Here is an 11844-nt window from a genome sequence, read left to right on the forward strand (position 1 = left end):
AAAGGTTTTTTTGTATACCGTGAAAAAGATCCTTTGGCTAATTTTAAATTTAATGAACGTGTTAACATCCAAAGAATAGACTTTCCTATCTCTCAAATCTAGTAACTCTCAGTACAATAAACAAGTTAGTCCAATGGCGCAGCAACAGCGGAAAAAAGTAACATCATTATAATATTTACCTCTGACATTCCATTAGACTTCGTCCTTCACAAATCAGTTTCCGTTACAAATTTGATATAATCATGTCCGAACACACTTGATACATTGAGATTTTACATTTGTAAACATAACATTGCCATTGCTTACTCACTCTAACACGGCTTAACATTGTCTGCTCCTGCGCCTCCGCACACATCAGAGATACTAACTTAACATCCGCGATACAGCTTTACAACATCACTGCTCGCTCACAATCGATTCAGATACCAAAATTATACGTAACACCTATCCATCTGCTCTATTGTTTCAGCTCCTTACACTGCTTTACCGAGCGAGGTGGCGCAGTGGTTAGACACTGGACTCGCATTCGGGAGGACGACGGTTCAATCCCGCGTCCGGCCATCCTGATTTAGATTTTCCGCGATTTCCCTAAATCATTCCAGGCAAATGCCGGGATGGTTCCTCTGAAAGGGCACGGCCGACTTCCTTCCCTAATCCGATGAGGCCGATGACCACGCTGTCTGGTCTCCTTCCCCAACCAACCACCAACAACCACCAACCAACCTTACACTACTTTCATCCTGCGTGGTTAATGTTTTAATATGGACCCAATACGTCGTTCCGTGCTTTTGTGCGGTTATGCACATAGTTTGCAATTTTTATTACCTTTGTTTTCCTTGCTGTTTTATCTTCCTGTTTCGTGTATTTTAACGACAGGATTGTTTCCGCGCTGGCGCTGAAGACCTCGCTGTCGTGCGTCCATACAAACATCTCCCCACATCCATCCTCAGGAAACAATGTCGCAGCGAAGACACTGCTTAGCCGTGTCGTGCGTTTTAGATGAGTGGTGGTTCCTTCTACGGACAGCTGAGCTGCGATAACTGCTGCTGCAACTGGAACTGGAACGGGAACTCTGAGTGGCTCTCTCTGGAAATCTACAGGTTAAGTCGCGGAGCGCGGCTTACATCCTAGTGGGCATTGATACTAACAAGGGCCCTCCACGGCAGTTGGAGTTTCGAAATTGTTTACATTTCCGGTACGTGAAGTTCAGAACTCAGATATTAATCTCCCAAAATAGTTCGATGAATCTCTAGAGAAACTACTGTCTGGCTGTGTGGTAGAATGCTATGTAGGAGTTTTATGTACGATTCCCGGTTGATGCAATTTTTAAACATAGGTCCAGGTACTACTAGCAAATCTGTGAAGTCTGAAATACATAAATATGGGAAAAAAGCCACTGTCGCTCGAGACTGGTAATCGATGGTTCGGGTCTCGTTATGGCTATCATTTATTCGTCTTTTTCCGTTCAAATACATACGTCATTTAAATATAATATTCGTCGAATATATGCTAACTAACAGATATGTCTTCATTTCTTCAGTTGTAGTATTTTGTTGACAGGGAATAAGCAACTTTATTAAATTCCTTAAGGCGTTTATTGACGAGACTGTCAACAGTTGCAGTATATTAGGCGACTAGTTGCAAACCGTACATGTTCATTTTCAAGCCTGCCCTACTGAGGCTGTACAGACAGTGCCTAATCTTAATAAGAAACATGAAAGTGGCGTGTGTGTGAATGTGTGAATTCCTAAGAGACAAAACGGCTGACGTCATCGGTCCCTAGACTTACACGCTACTTAAACTAACTTATGCTAACAACAACAACAACAACAACAACAACACACACACACACACACATGCCCGAGGGACGACTCGAACCTCCGGCGGTAGAGGCCGCGCAGTCCGTGACATGGCGCCTAAGACCGCGGGGCCACTCAGCGCGGCCATCAAGGTGGAAACACATACTTCATAAATATTTGCAGAATGAATTCCACAACCCAAACATATCTCTTAGCAAGTCATAATACTGCAACTGTTGACAGAATCGTTAATAAGCGCTTTAAATAACAGATATCTAATTCCTATTTTTATGAAAAAAGTACTTCTTATTTGTAATTAGACACTGTATACAAGAATTCACGTTCATTGCGAATATACATTCTTAATCACTGATCTTTTCCTGAAGATTGTTTAAATTTAAAAAAAATTACAAGTCAGAATCTTTTTCATCCTTATGTACAGGATGTATCAAAAAGAATCAACCGATTAAAAAAATCATAACTATTATGTTATACGAGATATGTGGATGAACAACGGACTGTTGAAAAGAGCAAACTCTCGAGTTTTACATGGTTCCTGCTAGGCAGCAGCAGTGTGCGCCCACTTTAGTTCTAGTTCTTCTAGTTCCCACAGTTGATGATAGATTACAGACTGATTCGAACGACTTCATTCACCAACTGGACGGGGCACCGCCACACTGGCTTCTGAAAAATACGGAAATTTTTAAATAGAAGAATTACTGATCGATGGATCGGTCGCCCTGGACCAATCGATTCAGCCTCCGAGGTCACCGGACCTGACTGTATGCGATTATTTCTGGTTGGGGTTTTAAAGGACTCGTTTATGTGCCTCCGTTACGAACAACAGTAAATGAACGGAGACATCGCATAACAGCAGCTATAGGTGCTGTAATTAAAGACATGCTCGCTGCAGTGTCGGAACAATCTGAATACTGTATTGACAAATGCTGTGCATCTCAAGGGGGACATAATGAACACCTATGCAAAGGTGTGAAAAAAACTTTTTGAGTTTCCCGTTCATCAAAAAACAAAATTCATTGTATGTGTTTATTAGTTCTAGAAATATAGACGTGCCAAATAGGATGGTTCTCTTTGATACACCCTGTATTTTAAGCTTCATGGATATGTTCATGGAACATGCACCTTCCTTCAAAATTGTTGCAGGACTGGAAACAGAACCTGTGCCACACAATTGTTGGGCCAGCAGTCTACCACATCTGTCGTAAAAAAAATTGATCTTGCATTAGCATGTTGAAGACGACCGGAAAACTTCAAGGTCTATTTTCTCTAGAACTTTTTAGAGTTCCATAGAACTACTTTTATTCATTGATAATTTGGTTCTGAAATTCACGTACCATAAATATAAAAAAATATAAAAGTTCCTTTGCCATGTTGCCCCTCTTAAGCTCCGCACTATTTATGCCACTTGATACTTGACGGGAAACTCTGCTAGCGATTACAATAGGGGCCGCTAGCGGTCTCGCTCCGCCTGTGATGCAGGCCTACCCGCTCGACACCTACCGATGGAGGGAAATCTAGCACGCAGGTGTTGCGACTCGCGGCCACAACAGCAAGAGTGCGTGATTTGATGGTCAAATGGGAACGGATCGAGCCGCCTGCTTCAGGCATGGCAACACTTCTCCTAGTGACAGTGCTGCTGTCAGAGACGAGCCTACGCTATCCATCCTCGCGGTGCCAGCATTACTTTGCCTCTTCTACCTGATAAGGTTGGGTTGACAAGCTAATCCTGTCCCAGTATATTAATTTTGTTTTACTAGATATTACCACAAAAGCACGCAATCTAGACTTATCTCTTTTTAATGTGCAGAAAACGAAGACATGTAACTAGCCTTCAATTTTTAAAATAACAAAAACACAATGTTCCAGGAGGTATTGTCAATATTCGGGGATATGACAGGAACTATCATTCTAAGCAAAAATGTCTCTAAAATGCATACCTTAAGATCTGTGAGCACTTTCTCATCTTCGATACTGTGAAACACATCCCTTCTATTGAACAATTACTCATAGCTCAAGGCATGCATAGTATATCCCATGTTTACTGGACATTTATCCTGTTTCGGTCCGCACTACCTCGTCCCAAAATATGGAAAGCAAAGAGCTTGCAGTAGAAGAGATTTGTTTGACAGTATTGAAGACGATAAGGTGCTCACAGCTCTTAATAAAAGCGTTTTAGAGCAGATGTCTGCCGAGACCTTTTTTTGTTTCTAGTATCGTGTATTTTTAAATATACGCATTTACACTATTAATTATGATAGACCCTGTGTACGGAAAATCTACTTTCTGGACTTAAGCGTCCAGAATATCCTTGACAATGTCACTAATTTCAGTTCAACTTAGAGTACAACCCAGTCAAGTGTGTGAATGACAAGCCTGTCGTGTGGTAAAACGGACATGTAGGTCGTTTATATGCACAATAGAATTAGTGTCTTGGGCGATCAAAAAGTTTCCATTTGAGGGTGTTGAGGGTGTATATGGAAGCGACCGCGAACCCGATGTGGGTATTTAAGCACCGACATGTAGGCTAGAGGTTAGTGTGGCCTTCGAACGGAAACTTTTTGATTGCCTCTTATAATACATTAGCTTTGAGTACAAAGTGGTAATTATCCTAGTGATGGTAGGTGCACTCAGGTTTAGGCTCGCGATGAGGTGTTGCCAAGGTTGTCTTGAGAGCCCTAGTTCCGAGTAACCTACACTTCCCTCTCCGTTTCCTTGCGTTTGGCGTAAGATGCAGAGTCTGATAAGATGATACGAACTTTGGCAAAGAGTGAAGAGGCTCGTAAGTTATTGGTAGGCGCGATGTTATGAATGAGCAATAGTTTCGATCTTGTTATTTCGTGTAGCCTTTGTGCGCACGTTCAGTTTATTTCTTTATGTATATAACCACCCTTTCGACTGAACAGATTCCGAAAATTCATATTTCTGAAGATGATTTACTAGATGGTAAACTCACCCATCTTCCTTTTACGATGGTATTTGCCTAGACATCAGCGTCATTGATGTTAAACAGTTATTCATCTTGTATGCTTCCCATTTCTTATATTCAATCAGATCTTAAGACTCAATTCATGTGGATGTTGTCTAACTGCAGTTTGTAATAAATTAATTTCATTTGGAAACCTGTTTCAGTTGGTAAGTACTATACTCCTTGGCACTAATTAAATACACTCCTGGAAACTGAAATAAGAACACCGTGAATTCATTGTCCCAGGAAGGGGAAACTTTATTGACACATTCCTGGGGTCAGATACATCACATGATCACACTGACAGAACCACAGGCACATAGACACAGGCAACAGAGCGTGCACAATGTCGGCACTAGTACAGTGTATATCCACCTTTCGCAGCAATGCAGGCTGCTATTCTCCCATGGAGACGATCGTAGAGATGCTGGATGTAGTCCTGTGGAACGGCTTGCCATGCCATTTCCACCTGGCGCCTCAGTTGGACCAGCGTTCGTGCTGGACGTGCAGACCGCGTGAGACGACGCTTCATCCAGTCCCAAACATGCTCAATGGGGGACAGATCCGGAGATCTTGCTGGCCAGGGTAGTTGACTTACACCTTCTAGAGCACGTTGGGTGGCACGGGATACATGCGGACGTGGATTGTCCTTTTGGAACAGCAAGTTCCCTTGCCGGTCTAGGAATGGTAGAACGATGGGTTCGATGACGGTTTGGATGTACCGTGCACTATTCAGTGTCCCCTCGACGATCACCAGTGGTGTACGGCCAGTGTAGGAGATCGCTCCCCACACCATGATGCCGGGTGTTGGCCCTGTGTGCCTCGGTCGTATGCAGTCCTGATTGTGGCGCTCACCTGCACGGCGCCAAACACGCATACGACCATCATTGGCACCAAGGCATAAGCGACTCTCATCGCTGAAGACGACACGTCTCCATTCGTCCCTCCATTCACGCCAGTCGCGACACCAGTGGAGGCGGGCTGCACGATGTTGGGGCGTGAGCGGAAGACGGCCTAACGGTGTGCGGGACCGTAGCCCAGCTTCATGGAGACGGTTGCGAATGGTCCTCGCCGATACCCCAGGAGCAACAGTGTCCCTAATTTGCTGGGAAGTGGCGGTGCGGTCCCCTACGGCACTGCGTAGGATCCTACGGTCTTGGCGTGCATCCGTGCGTCGCTGCGGTCCGGTCCCAGGTCGACGGGCACGTGCACCTTCCGCCGACCACTGGCGACAACATCGATGTACTGTGGAGACCTCACGCCCCACGTGTTGAGCAATTCGGCGGTACGTCCACCCGGCCTCCCGCATGCCCACTATACGCCCTCGCTCAAAGTCCGTCAACTGCACATACGGTTCACGTCCACGCTGTCGCGGCATGCTACCAGTGTTAAAGACTGCGATGGAGCTCCGTATGCCACGGCAAACTGGCTGACACTGACGGCGGCGGTGCACAAATGCTGCGCAGCTAGCGCCATTCGACGGCCAACACCGCGGTTCCTGGTGTGTCCGCTGTGCCGTGCGTGTGATCATTGCTTGTACAGCCCTCTCGCAGTGTCCGGAGCAAGTATGGTGGGTCTGACACACCGGTGTCAATGTGTTCTTTTTTCCATTTCCAGGAGTGTATATTACTAGGTGGTCAGTCCATGTCTCATGTTTCATTAGGGCCATCATGTTCAAAACAAGTTTATTCGTAATATGTAAATTGAAAGGGTATCACTGCTGTCAGCTGCAGCGGGACATTAGGCGGAACAGCGAACAGAAGATAACTCTAAAGCTATTGTGCACTAGGTAAAGAACCCTGAAGATGAACATTGCATTACAAGCAGATATGCGCCCATCCTTTGGCTGACATTGCCGTGGTATCGTTATGATGCCAGTTTGCATTCCTCCGTGATAAGTCGTTTGATTTTTCTGCATACTGCAGTGGCTACTCTCAGATGATATTATCTTAATAGGCTGAGATTTGGGATGACGTTTTGCAGTGTATTTTGAGTCCAACAGTGTTTTACATTTCTTGATTAATACAAACCACAATCAACAAAAACGGCTTTCATCTGGATGCTTCGATCATTTCCTTGAAATCTTCAAGTGTTTCCATCAGTGCCTCTGCGATCCATAATCCAACATTTTTATCGCACTTTAATTACGAAAGGCTACGCACAAGGAATGTAACTTTTATTTTCTTCAAGCCACTAATTGGAGATGAGAGTTACATAATGAATGAAGGGGGAGACAATGAAGTTTTTATTTTGAACACGAGCTGAATCACAAAATATTTTTTATGTTCCGGGAAACATGGGCTCTAAAATACATACCTTAAGAGCTACGAGAATGAGATGCGCTGCTTAACCCGCAGGACAGGACAGATAGAATGAATTGTGGAAAGGGGCCAATATAAGGGGCTGTCAGTTACACTCGAACACACAACTTTATTATTTGATCAAACATTACAAGAGCCCAACAATTTTTTTAAACACATAGCTTTAATGTTTGCTACGTAATTACCGGCTGAAAGCCACTTTAAAAAAAAAAAAAACAGTTGAAGCCTAATAACTTAAAACGCAAGTATAATCAGAAATTTGAAAGGCAAGCCTTATCTTAAAACACTTCTTTAGTTAGGCTGAACTAAACAAGTTAAATTCAAATCGGCTGAAGGCCGAAGAGTTAAAGCTCCAAAACATCAATTTTTTAAAATACGAAAGTCCTTACGTGAAACAGTTCTTTAATTTAGGCTGAAGGCCTTATGAACGAGCAATTGAAACTCAAACAGGCTGAAGGCCGAAGACTTAAAAATTCAATTTTTTTTAATGCCCAAAGGCCTACGTGAAACAGTACTTTAAACTAGGCTGAAGGCCTTAAGAGTAAAAAAACTCTAATTTAAAACAAAAAACTGGCTAGACGCCATACTAGTACCAACAACAAGCACAAATTTTAAAAAAAAGTAAGGCAGTACACACAAGGGCGCCCAGATGTTCGAGGGTCGGCATGTAATTCAAACACTAACGCTCGCTTAGGTGAGACAGGCAGTCGAGCCAACCATTCACGATCCGACAACCCAACCGACCAACAGTCAGTGGACCCACCGACAAGATAACTTCCACTTCACCCGACCAGGGCACAACAGGGAGTTCAACCGAACAATGTAGAAGATATTGGCGCCCACAACCAATCATACACGGAGCTGGCAAACTACACATCGTGCTGGACAACAACACGATGAGGAAACTAAACTGCCTGAAATTTACGTCAGCGCCCAGGGCAGGTAACCGGAACGTTAACGGCCACAAAGCAGAAGATTCGGCTGGTGCACTTCAATTCAAATAACCAAATACAGTGAAACTCCACCGGAGGGTGGCTAGAATTTTCCAACTTGAAAACCACCTGTCGCTCGCGGAAAAATCCCAACAGCCGACAGCGAACTCCAAACGACAGAATGTGAACAGTCGTGATTTGCTGGTAGGTTAAATAAAAACTCAACTTTCGTGTCCAGGGTCGGTGAGCCACGTACCTCATAGCAATGGGAACACCGCCACACTCTCCGACGCCGCGTAGAGACCTCCTCTGCCAAACTACGCCCCGCCGAGAATTCCTCACTGCTCTACGCAACCGACCGACTCCTCAGAGCCAGTACCCCGACAACATTTAAAATAACTTGCCAGTCAAATCACACAAACTACACATAGTTTCACGAACACTTGCACGAAGAACCAGACAATGCTAACGGCAGTGACTGTACAGTAATAGGGACGAATCACGAGTCGGCACAAGCAGCCAACCCATAAGCGATCGACGGCCAAATACACGTCGTTCGGCATGACGACCGACCGACGACCAACCAAAGTCGTCCCCACTCCGATCATGTGTGTCGGCAACCGTCAGGCGAGGCATGGCGGTCCGGACCTCACTGCTGCTGCCGCGCCCCGACTGAACTTGTGCTGCGTGCCAACTCAAACACTGCCAGGTCACAACTAACTGCTGGCACGTTCCAACTGACTGGTCGACACACGACGACCGGGAAGTAGTAGCAGTCCAGCGAAGATAATGTGACAGGGCTTATATCGATAAGCGCTGCTGCTGCCGCCCACGGCAGGCAAGTCAGCAACTCAGTGACACCAGTAATTGAAAATTAACATAACGAGGTGGTAGTACAGTAAAAACATGATGTAAAATAAGAACTGGCACGAACGCGAGCCACGCACGGCTCAGAACACTTGTTCACCTCCGCTATGGGAAACACATCTCTCCTTCTGAACAAGTGCTCATAACTCTTAGAGCCCATGTCTACTAGACGGTTTTGCTTTGAATGGTCTTTTCTGTCATATCCCAAAATACTGACCGTTCCTCCTGGAACACGATGTACAGAGCTCATCAGCGAACTCATCCAAAGCTTGATGTCATTTCATCTTCGACCTTTTACACAATGGGTTCGGGATAATATTAAAAAAAAAGGATTCACCTGTTGCAAGAAGATAGACATTGAAAGTATATGCCCAGAGTTGTTGCGTAAAGGAAACATCGTTGCTTGCTGTATCTACAGGGATACATGTTTTTGGGAAGTCTATGCAGATACTCACCTTCTTTTTGGTTTTGCGTGCATCGATTTACCAGAGTGAGGCATTGCATCAACATTCTGTCTGCTCCGCCCTCTCGTGGCCAGATGAATCACCATCGAATTGTTTGCTTTTTTCTCCAGAAAAATTAACTTCCCTGGTTCTTTCCCCTTACAGTAAAACTTTCAATGCTAATGTCTCCGGACTCACTTGTTTTTCTTTTTCAGTTTCAGTCTTTCAGCGCATGCCTATGATCAGTGTGAATCGAGCTGTAGTAGTTACTCAGTTTCGGAAAAATGTGACTTACTTGTTTTTTTCTCCTGCAGCTGGTCCCGGCGGAGGTTCGAGTCCTCCTTCGGGCATGGGTGTGTGTGTTTGTCCTTAGGATAATTTAGGTTAAGTAGTGTGTAAGCTTAGGGACTGATGACCTTAGCAGTTAAGTCCCATAAGATTTCACACACATTTGAACATTTTTTTTTCTCCCTAACCTTTCACATATCTGTTGCAGTTAGACGACAGCTTTCCATATGACATAAACAAAATATTTCATCAAAGCAAAGCTAAATAGTAGCAAAGATGTCATTTACATATACTGGACGCGAGCACTGTTACCAACATATAAAATATGTCCCCAACAGAATCGTCGGAAGCTAATATTTTCCAATTGTTTTGCGAAATACTAAAGGTTTTACATAATTGAAATCATGAGGGCATAGCAGCGTACAAGACTGTAATTCTAAAATTTACTATATAACAATAGAATTTAATGATTTATATAAAAAACTGATTTTTCGACCATTCAAAAGTACCATACGTTCTTAAGTGTAGCATGTCTTCACTCTACGAGCGAGTAGAGGTCTGGAATATTTCCAGGATATTGAGGCGAAGTATGGTGATGAGGAATAGTACGGTACCACCTCTCGACCCTTTGCCGACCAAATACTAGAGATGAGTATTTCCTACACCCCCAGGAGTCGAACCGAGTACATACTGGTCTAACCCTATCACTCAGGCGTGGATTAGCAACCTCGGTTTTGACGGTACACCATGAGAGAAATATAGTGATAGAAATAACAGAAGTACGAGTAATAGTGGGTAGGTACATTAATACTAGAAGATGATATTCTTGTCGCGTCTGTTGCCGCATCATACGATTAGCTAGAAACATTCTTTCAGCGGTCCAAATGGGCGTCAGCTTCAGGTGAGTACGTCGTTTGCTAATCTCGTGAGAACTGATTCATTCTCTGGACGCCAGCACTCACGCACCGCGGAAAAGCGACAGCTCGTACACCAGAATCCTGCGCTGCGGTCCCCTAGAGCAAGTGAGGGTACAGACCCCTAGGGGTGAAAACTAGTAGACACGCTGACCAGCGTCTCTGTCAATGCCTTTGACAGTCGATTCAAATATAGTTGTTTTTTTCGAATCATATAATTCCGTAACGTTGTCTGCCAGTCTGCCTTCGATTGATTCCTTTAACCCTTCGACTCATAGTAATGAAAGAAAAATAATTTAAAATTTTTCACAAAATTGAGCTTTATCGTCATAGTAAGCAAAGGATACAAGAAGAGATTGGAAAAAAGCAAACAATCAATTATTTTAAGGAAGTGGTTTCACCTTGCAATATAATTTTTAAATTTTTCACAAAATTAGCCTTTATCATCACAGCAAGCAACGAGTACAAGAAGAAGTTGGCAAAAAAAATATACAATCAATTGTTTTGTGGAGATGATTTCCCTTTAGAATCACTAATGCATAAAGTTTTCAACCACCCATCATTTCATGACATATATTCGAAAGCAATTTCGCATTTTTTCTAGTTACAATCCCTCATCTTGAAACTTCCATGAATTCAGAATGCCTAAAACAAAGCTAAAAGGTGTCTAACATTTCAATAAATTAGTAGCAAAAGTACATAGTGTTACAGTGGTTTCACTTCGGAAATCCTCATGAAAGAAGTAGTAGTTACAATAACTGTAGATACACTTACTTTCAGTGTCAGTGATCTCCTAAATATGATCAGTATTTAAAAACATCCTAGAATCACGTAGCACAATCTCCGCACTGACTGTTGTTTTGAATGCTCTTCAGTGACTGCTACAATGCACTACATTCGTAGACCCAACAAGAATATCAGCAGTCAATACGCCGGAAAAGTCTAGGTAGTCACAGTAGCACTAGAAGCTGGGTAACTGATTAAGGGGTCAACAGTAGATGTATACTCCTACAAAATTGTTATTTTCTTTCATGGCTATGAAATATAAAATGGAGAAAGAAAGGGAAGAGATAGGTGGGATTTTGTGGCTTCCAGCTGCACAGGAGATTGTGGTAATGCAATGCTGAAAGTTAAAAAATTGCGCCAGGCCGCGACACGAACCCGGATTTATTGCTTCCTAGGAGGGCTTGGCTCAACTGCTCCAGCCATCTGGCATTGGTACCTGACTGTCTCGTCCAGCGCGTGATAAGTTGGAAACTTGAGTCGGTCAGGTACCATGTCCGGATGGCTGGAG

Source organism: Schistocerca piceifrons, chromosome 1, assembly GCF_021461385.2.
Source record: "Schistocerca piceifrons isolate TAMUIC-IGC-003096 chromosome 1, iqSchPice1.1, whole genome shotgun sequence".
Lineage (NCBI taxonomy): Eukaryota > Metazoa > Arthropoda > Insecta > Orthoptera > Acrididae > Schistocerca > Schistocerca piceifrons.